Consider the following 12,208-nt stretch of genomic DNA (forward strand, 5'->3'; position numbering starts at 1 on the left):
GAGCAGAAAGCCTGATGCGGGGCTCGATCCCAGGACCTTGGGATCATGACCTGAGCCGAAGGCAGAGGCTTTAACCCACTGAGCCACCCAGGCGCCCCAGTATGTGGTCTTTTGTATCTAGCCTTTCTCATTTAACATGATGCTTTCAATGTCCATCCATGTTGTCTTGTGTATTAGTACTTTGTTCCTTATTTTTTTTTAAGATTTTATTTCTTTATTTGACAGAGAGAGAAATCACAAGGAGGCAGAGAGATAGGGGGAAAGCAGGCTCCCTGCTGAGCAGAGAGCCCAATCTGGAGCTCGATCTCAGGACCCTGAGATCGTGACCTGAGCCGAAGGCAGTTACTTAACCCAGGGCCCCTACTTGGTTCCTTCCTGACTGAATAATATTTCGTTGTTTGGTTGTATAACATTTTGTCGATCAACTCATTAGTTGATGGACATTTGGGTTGTTTCCAACTTTTGGCTCTTATGAATAATGCTGCAATGAACATTCACAACTTATTGCATGAACACCTGTTTTCAATTCTCTTGCGCATCCACACAGGGTAGAATCACAGAGTCTCATATGCCAGCACCCTGTTTAACTCTTCAGGGAAAACACGGAACTGTCCTCCATGGTGGCTGCACCATTTTATGCTCCTCCTCAGAAATTCAGAGATGCATGAGAGTTCCAATATCTTCACATACTCACTAGCACCTATTCCCCCCCCCTTTTTTTATTATAGTCATCCTAGTGGGTGTGAATTTGGGTTTAGGGATTTGATTCTCCCTAATGCCTTGCTGGGATTTGCTCTTGTTTATGGAATTCTTGTTCCTTTCCTCTCAATTTTTGTCTGTCTCCTATGTGCATTGTCAGAGCCTATAGCCATCACATTATAAACTTCCTTGATGCCCTTTGTTTTCAACTCTACAAGTCGCTGGTGTTAAGAATGCTCACCACCAGTCCTTACATCAATGTCTCTCCACTCTAAAGATTCCTTAGGAAGGGCTCATGGGAACAAGATTCCTTAGGAAGGGCTCATGGGAACAATATTCCTGGAGTTTCTGCCTGACAATAAAGGTTAAGTATAAAGGTCATGAAAGGTTTCATGACCTTTATACTTAAAGATCAGTTTTGGTGGATTAAAATCCTTGGCTCACATTTTCTTAACTTGAGTATCTTAAACATATTCCTTTGTTATCCCATTTTCTTATGCCCTAAAGCATTGTCTGGAAAAGTTTGATGGTAACTAATTTTCTTTCCCTCTTAAGTCACAGACTCTTTGGCTAAAGAGTCCCAAATTAGTTTTGTTTTTCTTTAAAGACCAGACATTTTACTGCAAAATGGAAGAGGTACAACAGGACATCAGTGAGTACCTACCTCACCACCACCCCAAGAACCCGAAAATAGGTTAGTTTCAGAGAATTAACTCTATACTGAAACGATTGTAATATCGAAGTCACTTCAGAAAGACCTAGAGGACAGGAACCTGATGGAAGATATTGACATAGCAAAAGGAAGATGGTGCCCATGAGAAGGGTGGTGGGTGGATAGTAGGGGCCAGCTGTAGAAGTATAGAGAAGGATGTCATCAAGGCTAAAGATGGCAGGTTGTGATTTTGGCTCCCTGTGTCATCTTCTTACCAGAAGAGACTCTGGTAAGAAGTACCAGAGTCCAGTTCCTTGGGTAGTTTTGTTTCTTGATGTAAATTAATAAATTAACATCCAGTTTACATAAATCAGGCTCTTATAAGTTTAGTCAACTGAGTTAACTTCCCCACCTAGGAATATTTCTGAGACCAATGGATCTGCACAGTGAGACTGACCTTGCAGTCTGGCCTTGCAGGGAAAGTCTTGGTGGCCTGGCCACCTTCGGGGTAGCCTCAGCCTACAGCAGCATGCACCGTGGACCTGGCCTGGGCAGCCGTACTAGGTTGTGCAATCAGACAGAGGAGTGTGGGTTCCTTCTGAGTGTGATCATGAGCCATGCAGTTGCTGAGAGTTTTGACTCTGCAAACAGTATGTAAGCGGGGATGCTCTGTGAAGGAGGCTGTTCGCAGCTCCAATCGTGTACCGTTTCCAGGAACCCCTTAAATATTGATCTTCAGTGCCAAATTCTCAGGCTTCAAGTGGACTTATTGCAATTTAAAATCTGGACTGAAATTCCCCTAAAGCTGTCCAATCAGAAAAGCTTCATCCTTTCCTAACTAAATATTATTTAATGAGATACTTAGGACAATGGGCCAATTTCAGAGTTCTAATAAACCAAAAAATGAAGGGGATTTGTGTTTAGACATTTTCTGTAACAATGACTTCTTGATTAAAAATTGAAACTGGAAGAAAAGCCCCACTCTAATGTAATGGCTTGATATCCATAAGCTGGGTGGTTCACAATAGTGACCAAATTGATAGTTTTTGTATTTGCAAACAAGTATTTGTTAATTTTGCTAATGAACTGTCAACTGAGTCGTGCTTATAAAATAACAACCCTAGAATTTCTTCAAGTAAATCCTTTTAAAGGATTGATGATACAGTATATGTTAACTAAATTGAATTTAAATAAATAAATAGATAGATAAATAAATACATATATAACGGATGATAAGAAAAACATCTACATGATGGCAATGGGGGTGATGATCCAGCATAGGATTTTATCGTACTAGAGGAGCCTAGAGAGGGACAGGGTAGAAAAATTCAGGCCCAACTGCGCAGCAGGATGGAGACCCAAGCACTTCTGTAATCGCTAACATCTGTCAAGCCTACTAAGTATCCGGGCTCTGAGACTGCAGTTATCTGGCCTTGCCAAAGTCTCAGAAATATTCCTAGGTGGGGAAGTTGACTTGTGTTGACTTAACTTATAAGAGCCTGATGTATGTAAGCCAGAGAACCAGTTTTGCTGTTCTCTTATGATATCACATGTCTGCTTGACACCAAAGGCCAGTGAACTATCACCCTCCCAGAGTGCAGGAGAGGCCATAGGGAGCCTACTCATTCCTAGATTTGAAGGGCAAGTTCTTTGGATGGCCAGTGGTCAAGATGTTGCCTTCCTGAGGATCGTTTTCCTACCTGGTGTAGCCACTTCCGGAACCATAGTCCCCTTTGGGACAGTAGGGGATCATAGCAGATATAAGAGCTCCCAGGTAAAGCCTCTTCAACTACAGAGGAAAACACAGGCTGTAACTAAATGATGCAGCTAAGAGTAGGTGGCAGGTGTGCAGAATGGCAGGGCCACCGGCAACACCCACAGAGGCTCAGGACATAGCTGAGTGCAGGGCTGAAGGAAGCCGGGACAGGGAGATCCAGATGCCAGTCCACTGCAGTTAGCAGCCAGGCAATCTCAGAGCCTGGGTACAGAGTAGGCTTGACAGATGTTAGTGATTAGGGAAGGGCTTGGGTCTCTATCCTGCTGTGGAGTTGGTCCTGACTTATTCTACCCGTCCCCCTAGGCTCATCTCAGACCTCATCCCTCCTTTTTCTCCTCCACTCACAACCCCCTCTCGTGCCTCTAAGTGAGCATAGCAGAGGCTGTTCCCGCTGGGCAGAGTTTCCTTCCAGGCCCACCCACCTGTTCTGCTTCCCTTTGCCCCTAGAGCTGAGCTCTATTATCATGTCCTCAGGGAAGCATCCCTGGTCCTCCTCGATCAGGTCACATCTTCTTATCAGATTCCCTTCTGGAATTTCAAAATCCTTTAGACCACTTATCCAGTTATACTTTTTATCTAGTTAGATGCCTCTTTGTCTTTCTTCTGCCCTGGACTGTAAGGTACAAGAGGGAGGTGTGTGTCTGCAACAAGGAAGGCTGCATCCTTTAATTTTTTTTTTGTCTTTAATACTTTTTTAGAGCAGTTTTAGGTTTACAACAAAACTGAGAGGAAGGAACAGAGATTTCCCAAAATCTCTTCCCACAATGATTTTCCTGCCCCCACACATGCACAGCCTCCCCCATTACCAACACCCACCACCAGAATGGGATGTTTGTTAGGATTAATGGACCTACACTGACACATCGTCACTGCCCAGAGTCCATAGGTTACATTCGGGTTCACTCTGGGTGTTCTATGGGTTGAGACAAATGTGTAATGATATGTATCCACCATTATTATATCCTAGAGAATAGTTTGGCTGTTCTAAATGTCCTCTGTGCGCTATTTCTCTCTCCGACCCTCCCTCCACTACACCCTGGTAAACACTGATCATTTTACTGTCACTATAGTTTTGTCTTTCCCACAATTTCATATAGACATTGGAATCATACATAGCTTTCTTTCATTTAGTAATATGCATGTAAATTTCTTCCACATCCTTTTGTGGTTTGATAACTCATTTCTTCATATTCATAATTCATAATATTCCATTGTCTTCATGTACCAGAGTTTATTTGTCCATTAACCTACTGAAGGACATCTTGGTTGCTTCCAGGTTTGGACAATTATGAATAAATATCCATGTGTAGGTTTTAGTGGACCTAAGTTTTCACCTCTTTTGGGTAAAAATCAAGGAGCACAATTGCTACATCATATGAAAAGAGTATGTTTAGTTCGTAAGAAACCACCAAACTGTCTTCCAAAGTGACTGTACCATTTTGCATTCCTACCAGCAAAGGATAAGTTTCTGTTGCTCCACAGCCTCACCAGCATTTGGTAGTGTCTATGTTCTGGATTTTGGCCATTCTAATAGATACTTAGTAGTGCCTCATTGTTGCTTTAATTTGCATTTCCCTGAGGACATATAACCTGGAGAATCTTTTCCTATGCTTATTGGCCATCTATGTACCTTTGATGAAGCATCTGTTAAGAACTTTGGCCTATTTGGGGCGTCTGGGTGGCTGAGTCATGAAGCGTCTGCCTTAGGCTCAGGTCATGATCTCATAGTCCCGGGATCAAGCCCCGCATCGGGCTCCCTGCTCAGCGGGAAGCCTGCTTCTCTCTCTCCCTCCAACCCCCCCCCCCCCCCCCCGCCCCGCTTATGTTCCCTCTCTAGATGTGTTTCTGTCAAATAAATAAATAAAATCTTAAAAACAACAGCAACAACAACAACTTTGGCCTGTTTTTTAATCAGGTCATTTGTTTTGTTACTGAATTTTAAGTTCTTTGTATATTTTGGATCATTTCCTTCATCAGATCCTCTTTTACAAATATTTTCTACGAACTTGTAGAACTTGTCTTCTAATTCTCTTGATACTGTCTTTCTCAGAGCAGAGGTTTTTAATTTTAGTAAAATCCATCTTATCAAATATTTCTTTCATGGTTCATGCCTAGTGTTGTATTTAAAATGGCACCACCTGGAAATTTCATAGTTTTGGATTTCACATTTGCATCTATGATCCACTTTGAGTTCATTTTCGTGAAGGGTGTAAGGTCTGTGCCCGGATTCGCTTTTTTATCTTGTGTGGACATCCAGTTCTTCCAGCACCACCTGCTGAGGAGACTACCCTTGTTCCGTTGTATTGCTGTCTGCTCCTTTTGTCAGTATCAGTTGACTCTGTTTCTATGGGTCTGTTTCTGGGCTCTCCGTTCTGTTCCACTGATCTGTTCTCTCACCAGTACCACAGTCTCCTGATAGCTGCAGCTTTACAGTTAAGTCTAGAAGTCGGGTAGTGTCAGTCCTCCAACTTTGTTCTTCTCTTTCAATGTTGTGTTGCTTATTCTGGGTCTTTTGCCTCTCCATATGAACTTGAGAGTCTGTGGGTCCATATCCGTGAATAACTTGCTAGGATTATTACAGTGCCTGGCATATACTGGCACATAATAGTAAATACTTATTGAGAAAATAAATGAGTGTATTTTCATTTTGCTGAATCGAGACACCAAATTCCTCTGATTCCAGTTTTCCTGCTTCTCCTAGTCACTACTCATTTCTATCCCCAGCCAACCACAGAGTTTAAATGCACATCTCATATAAATGTCTCCTGTCAGCTGTTCTTTTTGAGCTAATACCCTCAACAAGGACATGCCTGTTGGTTGTATGGGAATTCAGGTTATATTTATGATTCTGCTGACAGCTGCCATTATTTGCACTGGTTGGATCCTCTGCAGTCCTGTACCTCCTAGACCTATCAGAAGACAATAGAGAGGTGTAAAAATTCTGTGATGAGGTGTGACTTGCACAAGGCCTTCTTTTCTTTTGTCGCCAGATGTCCCACCTTGTCAAGACCTTGCCAAGACCTGGCCATTATGTCAATACAGAACTAGCAGGGCTTTGGGCTTTGGCTTTGCCCTTCACCATGGCTTGGTCTTGGCAAGTTCTAGAACTTCTCTGTACTTAAGCTTCCATATGTATAAAATAAGGATAATAGTATCTCTTTCACAGAGTTGCACAATTAAATGATATTGTCTATAAAGTGCTTAGCACCATGTCAAACTGCGGTAGCCATATCTCAGCAAGGGTGAGCATATACGCTGACAGTCAGACCAACACCTGTCAAGCCAGGGCCCCACAGCTTGGCAGACATCACATTTTGGGGCCACCTTTGTCCAAAGGTGTCAGTTACTCCACAGGCCAGGTATCTGAGCAATATCATGTAGATATATCTATGTATTTATACATTCTTGTTATCCAGATGAAGCTGCCTTTGGAACAACATAGGCAGCCTGGAGGAAGAGAAGATGTCCGAAACGGGCAACCTAAAACAGTGTTTCTCTGCTCTAGAGGAACAGTACAAGTCGTGGAGGTGATGGTAATAGCAACAGTAAAGTAATAATCACAATGGGAGCTGCCGTTCACCATCCTCCACATTTAGTTCTCGTAACAGCCCCGATGAATGGTTATGCTACCTTCATTCACAAAGAACACAGAGAAGTTTCCCAGGGTCTTCATGACTGGTGAGCAGGAGAATCAGGCTTGGAACCTAGGTGTTCACATATTCCTTTCTCCCTGGCCATACGCCCTCTTCCAGCTCTTTATCTTGGCTGTCCGTGGGAGAGAGCAAGCTAACTTGATATGTGTGGTTGTAAGAGTTTGAGCCCAGTACATGGAGTCAACGTGCCTTCCTTCCCTGAATCCTTTCCCAGACAGGTCCTCTGAGGCAGACAGTGAACACAGCAGAATTTTTTTTTTAATTTTTTTTTTTATTTCTTTGACAGAGAGAAATCACAACTAGGCAGAGAGGCAGGCAGAGAGAGAGGAGGAAGCAGGCTCCCTGCCAAGCAGAGAGCCCGATGCGGGGCTCGATCCCAGGACCCTGGGACCATGACCTGAGCCGAAGGCAGAGGCTGAACACAGCAGAATTTAAAAACACGTTTGTGGATGGTGCACGACAGGCTAGCAGTAACTCTTTCCTAATTCTGATTTTACACCCTTTTTCTGGGCACTTCCTCATCCTCTTGGGAAAATTCTAAATGTAGCTCTAAAACTTGAATGCAAATGGGTTTTGAGTAAAGACTCTTGTTTTCTCCTTCCAGGTACTTTTCATTTTTATGTCCCAGAAAGTGGTCCTTTCATAAACAGGCGTTATTCCCACGTGTCCATGCTCGAGGACTGTGAATAATAGGATTTTAGCTGTCTGCAAAGCTGATCAGAGCCAGAACTTCATTTCAGCACCTCTGACCACCATTCTTCACTGATAAACTTGCTTTAGGACAAGAACTAGCTTGGGGCAGGTCATAGCAGAGCCCAAAGATCATTCAAACTGGATCAGTACAAACATTTCTGGCCTTAAGTTTCACAATGTTCAGAGATTATCATGATATCTCCAGTGTTATTATTCTTGGCGTGAGGAAGCATGAGGTCAAAGGGTGAAATTTTGGAGGGGAAGAGGTTTCACTGAACTGTCACTATCTTTAACATCCCACCCAAGAGTGATCTAACATGTGCAAAGCCTTCACCTCAAATGCATTTTTATTGTTAGGTCACACTGGTAATTCTCTGTTGCATTACCTTTCCTGTTCAAAAAAATAAATTAAAACAATCTAAGAAGGCAGATAATGTTTAATGGAAAAGGGCAGCAATGGGCTAATGGTTGCCTAGCAACCACTAGACATTGTTTTGCTGCTTCACTCTAGAGAAGCCAAAATGGCGGCTATAATCCTTCTATAGCCCCCTGGACAGTGTATATGTGAGTGACAGTTCCCTCTGGGCCCAAATCATTTTCTTCTTTGTCTTGGGCAGCAGATCATTCCTTTTTTAGCTTCTAAATGGGGAAAACTCACTGCCTAATTCTTGAATACACTAATGCCTACGCTTTCATCTTCTCAGAAAATCTATGGCTGAACTTTATAGGTTCTTCCTTTGGGCAGTTCTACATAAGTGTTTTCATACATTCCCCATTTCCCCCTTTGAGTTCCCCTGTCAATCAATTACCAACCCTGGTTAAGTATTTTTCTGAGGTCAAGCAAGGCATTTGACATGATTTAGTTTTAGAAAGTCTTCTCTTGCTTTATCCTCTTTTCTACTTCCAGAAGGGTCTTGACTGCTCAGTTCCCTAGGGACATGAGAAACTTGGTAATTCTCTGCCCATTGGGTTTTCTCACAACTAGGGAATGGAGGGGGAAGAGAAATATGGTTATAGAAAGTATGTTTAGAATTTTCAGGGTTATAAGCATGATCAGTAAGACCGAATTACTTATTTTTACAAATAACATTTCCATTAGCTTATCTCAAAAACCACAAGTCTATTGTAGGGAACCCAAAATACCTGAATTGCTTTAACGCTTTGCTACCCCTAAATCATAGATTGGAAGTAGGTTTTGTGTAGCCTTGAAGAGAGACAGGAAAAGGTACTGTGTTGTAGATTGTCCATGACAGCTTGCTGATTTGGACAGAGGGACACGATGTGATTTTGTACCCACCTCAGTGGGCTGAGTCCCCTAGAACACGAGTGTTTAAGCAGGCTCCTCAAGAGGGCTGGGGACAACTGGAGTCACATTAAAATGCAGTGTGTACATTTACACGTGTCTCCTTTCACAGGCAGGGTCTGTCTGTAGCCTCCAGGAGGTTAAAAAACAGGGCAGAGAAGATGAGGAAATGAGGCTTTGTCAAGAATTTTTTTTTTTTTTGGTTTCAAATACAGTGATAATGCTTTAAAGCAGAAATGTTTCTAAAGAAGAGACAAAAGAAAGTAAGAATTTGTTAACTAGTTAGTAGTTAGCAGGTACTTTTGAATATAATTCTCAACAAATATTTACCGAGCATCTACTCTGTACCCATCAGTGTGAAAGGTCCTAGAGATACGGTCGTGAAAAGGGGACAGTTCCTTAAATCACCGTGTTGAGGCCTAAGGGACTGAATAACATTAGTTGAATACATACTGTGTGCTAAGAGTTTTACAAACACTAATATAATTTTTCACCAACAGCCATATAAACTTCAAATTATTATAGTATCGTACTAAACCTCAAATTTTGTATGAACTGAGATGAGCCTTTTGACTCTACGTCCTGTTCCTTATCCACCTCACCTATAGGAACTCAGCTTTGGGGAATTCTCTGGACAGAATCCAGGGATATACTGAGTTGAGGTTTGGGTAGTTCCACATAAAACAGCTTCGACCTGCATTCTAGTATGGAGCTGGGTCTTATTTCCCTAAAGATCCAGGGAGAAAACAGAAAATGCTCTGTTCTAGCCACAAAATTAATGCAGTAAAACCAGCTAATGGTAACTGTTTACTGCGTGTCAGGTCTTCTGGTAAATTCTCTGCATGCATGATCTTAATGTTCGCAACTTTACAAGGTAAAGCATTGACACCACTTTCCAAATAAGACACTGAGACCTCGGCAGTTCCCATAGCTAGAGTCCAGAGCCTAGATTCACACGCAAGCTTTACTGTCTTTCATGCCAGCTTTACATAAATATTTAACCTCTTTGGGTCACTGGGAAACTCTCTGAAGGCTGGAGCTACTAGTTACATTTCTGTTTCTTCCAGAAAATCGGAAGTACACCATGGGGAGTAATAACAGTGATACCGACAGACACAGAAACACTTACATGGTATCATGAAGAACTGAGCACAAGCTGAGACACTCTACTTTCAGTTAGGAAGTGAGCCTGCCACTGTTTCGTGGCTGCTGGCGAAAGACATTAGATTCGGAAACAAAGGGACAGTTTCTATCTCATGAGCAGTAAGCCACTGTCCTGGCATTGTTCAAGCCAGTTCCTACAGTGTGATAGGAAGAGGGCCAGATGCCACCTGCATGCCACATGGCTCTCATTAAAGGAGAGAAAGTCTGAGCTTAGGAAACTGAGTCTTTTATAATGGGAGTTAAGCGTGGCTGCCTGAGCTCCAGAGGGAGGCACTATGTCAATCTTCCAAAGATTCACATACAAACATCCTAGAAAAGATAGTTTGGAAACAAAGGGTAGTTACTGCTTGCTTGCAAGATGTGCAGAAATGCAAGAGACCCCGGAGAACTGTCTCCCCACAAGGATATTATTTGCTATGTGTCAGGATCTCAGCACCCCACAGCCCTACAGGTGGGTACTATTATGATCTCTCATTTTGCAGAAGAACCCGAGACGCTGGAGAGATTAAGTAACCTGCTTGAGGCTACATGATTCATAGTGACAGGGCTGGAGTTTGAATCTGGGTTTCTCCAGAGTCTGTGTGTAACCACTTCACTAATTGAACATTTGCAGCAACACCCCCTGGACCCTCTTTCTCCATAGCTTCTCACCATTACAGAGCCCAGCGGTTCTCAAATGTGAGTGTGCATCCGAGTCACCTGGAGGGTTTGTTACAAGAGTTTCTGGTTTGGATCTGGCCTGGGACTTGAGAATGTGCAATTCTACATTTCCTAGGTGCTCCTGGTCCAGCACCCCATGCTGGGGACCACCGTGATGCCATGTAATTAACTAATTATCTGTCTTCCCCGCCAGAACAGGAGAGCCATGAGGTTCAGGATTTTTATCCCCCCACCTCCCACCCCATACTGCCATATCCTCAGAGCTTACAGTAGAGCCTGGCACATCCCAGGCCCTCAATACGTATTTATTGAAAGAATCAGGAAAGAAGACAGGAGAAATATTCATGTCTTCCAAATTGTTGTGTGCCCTTACCTTTGGAGAATGTTCTAGTGCCACCAACCCTGAGTGGTTCCTTTTGCCAAGAGGCTAGAGGTAAATGAACCAGGACACCGAATCCTGACGGAAGGCGGCTTGTTCCTGATGGAGCCACCCAATTTACACAGCTTCTGACCTCAAGAATTGTTGGAGCCACTTCTGGTAATTTGTGGATTTCATAAAAATGCCTTCCAAGGTGCAGAGAAACATCTGAGGACTTTAATTAAGCCCTCCACCATGGGGAACGGAACTTTTATGTACAGGGACTTTGGATTTTCTTTTTCTTTTTCATTTTTGAGCACTTTTGGCAAGGATGCAAGTACCAAGCAAGGATTCCAATTGAGTTCTTTGACACGGAAACTTTTTTCCCAGTTTTTATTTTATTTTATTTTATTTATTTATTTATTTTAATGAAAGTGGTTTACTGAGTAGAGCTGGCCAGTTGGGGGATTTGACCACTTACATTAATGAATTAGACTCAGAATTTATGCTACATGGTACACCTCCCTTCCTACGGTTTGTGATAAGACATGTGCAAGTTTCAATGGCTTGTTTTTCTTTCCCATTCCAGCATTCCCCCAGGAGCAAAGAGGTGTTACTCCAGGACAATGATTCTTCAATGTTAGTATGCATTAACCACAGAGAGCTTATTAAAATGCAGAATCCCAGGTCCCACCCTCTGTAATTTATATGTTTAACAAGTGATTCTTCTGCGTGTACGTAGTGCCTGGCTCCCACTTTGAGAATCACTGGAATAGGTGGGGAGAAAGAGCAAAGGCCCAGGCCGGGTCTAATCCTGATGGTTTATGCTACATGTATGGCTTTCGAGTTCTCTCTTAAAGGTCCCAGCAGCTCAGTTCCTCCTCTATAAAACAGGTGTAATGTGCGTTTGGCTTCCAAGAGCATCATATGGAAAGAGTAAATGAGAACATATTAGCTTCTCAACCTGATAGACTTTTCTGTGATATATGAGGCATTCAGGCATTTCTTTAAGGCAGAAGCACAGACAACATTAAAACTCAATTCTGAGTTTTAAAAAATATTCAGTAGACCAGTTCCTTGGGAAAATAGTCCCAAGGTTTCTGTTCTCAGTCAGTCATGAGTATTTAGTGAGAATATCAAGACAGGATTTTAAATGGTTTAACAGGAAGGACCAAGTATGTATGTATTTACCCATCTACCCACCTACCCATCTAACCATCCATCCATCCAACCATCCATCCATCCATCC

The sequence above is a fragment of the Meles meles genome, chromosome 13 (genome assembly GCF_922984935.1).
Source record: "Meles meles chromosome 13, mMelMel3.1 paternal haplotype, whole genome shotgun sequence".
NCBI lineage: Eukaryota > Metazoa > Chordata > Mammalia > Carnivora > Mustelidae > Meles > Meles meles.